At 40.2% G+C, this 2245-nt stretch overlaps 1 pseudogene; it reads right to left on the bottom strand.

Annotated features, from left to right (window-relative positions):
* Positions 1-786: 786 nt before the first annotated feature.
* Positions 787-1949, bottom strand: LOC149472137 (posterior protein-like; annotated as a pseudogene).
* Between the last annotated feature and the right edge of the window lie 296 nt (positions 1950-2245).

The following is a 2245-nucleotide window of genomic DNA, read 5'->3' as shown; positions in this document are numbered from 1 at the left end:
CACTGACACCAATGATGGGGCACTATTCCTCCCACTGACACCAATGATGGGGCACTATTCCTCCCACTGACACCAATGATGGGACACTATTCCTCCCACTGACACCAATGATGGGGCACTATTCCTCCCACTGATACCAATGATGGGACACTATTCATCCCACTGACATCAGTGATGGGGCGCTAGTCCTCCCACTGCAAAATTACAGTTATGAAGTAGCAATGAAAATAATTTTATGGTTGGGGGTCACCACAACATGAGGAACTGTATTAAGGGGTCGCGGCATTAGAAAGGTTGAGAACCACTGCCCTAAACCTTTCCAGCTATGTGTACTACCAGGTGAATAAATGTCCTATTTTCCTATACTAAGCAGGTAACATTTGTAAACTGTGCCATATTATTAAGGAAAAATGGTAATAGAATGTGTGCCCAATTACATAAAAGCCAGAATGGCAGATTAGCCCAGGGGGCAAGCATTGGTATGTTCACCCATCCTTGCTGCTGGCTGTTGTGAGGGTGTGTTGTACCTGTGACTCTTATCTCTGTTTCAGAACTGTATGATCTCTCCTTGCTGTTATCTTTTTCTGCAGGGCCCTGGACTTCGCTATTATTGTCCTGGGTGAAGGTTTCCACCTCAGAAACCTGTATTTCCATATTTTCTTGCACAAGACTAACAATGTTAGGATTTCTACAAAATCTACTTATATATCCTGTGTTCCCGCAGCTAAAACAGCTGATTTTTTTCTGCCTTCCCATACCTCTGTTTATTCCTGATACATCTGCCTTTCATCTGTACCCCCTATCACTGGATTCTTGACAATAGTCCTGGAGAATATTGGTAAAAAGTTGGAACCAGCATTCCTCAGAGCCATCTTAGTGGGATAGGTTACATAACACTTATTGGCCATTGAGTATATGAAACTTGCATCATCCCCCAACAAATCAGGACAGTTATACACTTTCTTGTACAATGCATAATACTCACTACAGAAAAGTATTGGTTATCTCCTCTCCTAAATCTCATTCATTGTAAATCACTCATACCAGTGTCACGGCTGTCCAAAATATGCTGCAACTCTTTCCTCCACTTATCTGTATCTGCTAAGTTACCATTAACCTGTGCAGATAACTGGCCTGCCAGATGTCCTGGTAGCCGCGCTTTTAGAAGAAAGCATATGTCCTCATTATTCAAACAGTATCTAACCACTAGAGCCTCAAATTTATTGGACAGACTCACTGGTGACCTCAGAATAATTAATTCACCAAGCATCTGTCACAAAATAAATCTATCTTGGATTGTAATCAAACTGTTAGTCTGATTTGAAACTATAGGTGCAGTAGCTGACTATACTTCACTGAGGACCTTTCCCTCATTGACTGTGCAAATATTAGCCAATTGACATGCTCTTTAGTGTTCATTGAGCTATAATATACATTGCTCTTTATAAAGAAGCTGGGAGTTTGCCTCTGTTAATTTCCTTTCTAAAGACCTAACCAGCTCTTCCATCTCCGACAACTTCATTCTCAAGGACTCTAAAAGTTTGCTCTTCCTACCACAGTCCACGCTTCACCTCTGCAGCTGTTCTTGTAGCTCACCTTTTTGACAAATTGCCTGCTGCAGCCCGCAATTCATCCATTTCAATATTGGAGGCTGTTGCAACCTTTAGAAGGTTTTCACTCATTTTCTCTATGTCCTCTCTGAGAAGCCTCCTCTCTGCTCCCCACTGTTCCTCCTCCTGCTCAGATATAAGTTTAATTCTGAGCAATACTGCAATTTCATTTGCTAATCTCTCCTTCACTTTCTTTGTTAGCTGTTTACCCAATAATCTGCTATTATGTTGCTGACACTGAGACAATAGTTCATTACACTGACTTTTAAGAGGTTTATCTGCACATGAATGATTACTGGCAGAGGCATATTTTTTAACATACATATACACAAGTTCCATTTCACAACTATACAATTCACACAAGGCCCAACTCTATGGGTGATAACTCTAAGTTATTTAGATTTTTTTGATTATTTTTACACTGTCCCTTTCATTTTTTTAAATCACTTTTAATGCTATCACAGGGAATGCAAATATCCCCCATAACTTCAATGGGCATTGTCATATATTCTTTTTTGAGAAATCTGGGATCTATCAGACTCTAGATCTCTCCTCTGCCCTTACATTATCTAATCAAATCAAGATTGGTGTGATCAGATGCTTTCCCAATTTACAAATGGAGCTGTTTATATCCT

The sequence above is a fragment of the Staurois parvus genome, unplaced genomic scaffold, assembly GCF_062004578.1.
Source record: "Staurois parvus isolate SC_StPar_1 unplaced genomic scaffold, SC_StPar_1.0 ptg000022l, whole genome shotgun sequence".
NCBI lineage: Eukaryota > Metazoa > Chordata > Amphibia > Anura > Ranidae > Staurois > Staurois parvus.
Note: the sequence above shows the minus strand (reverse complement) of the source record. Positions and strands in the feature narration are given on the sequence as shown.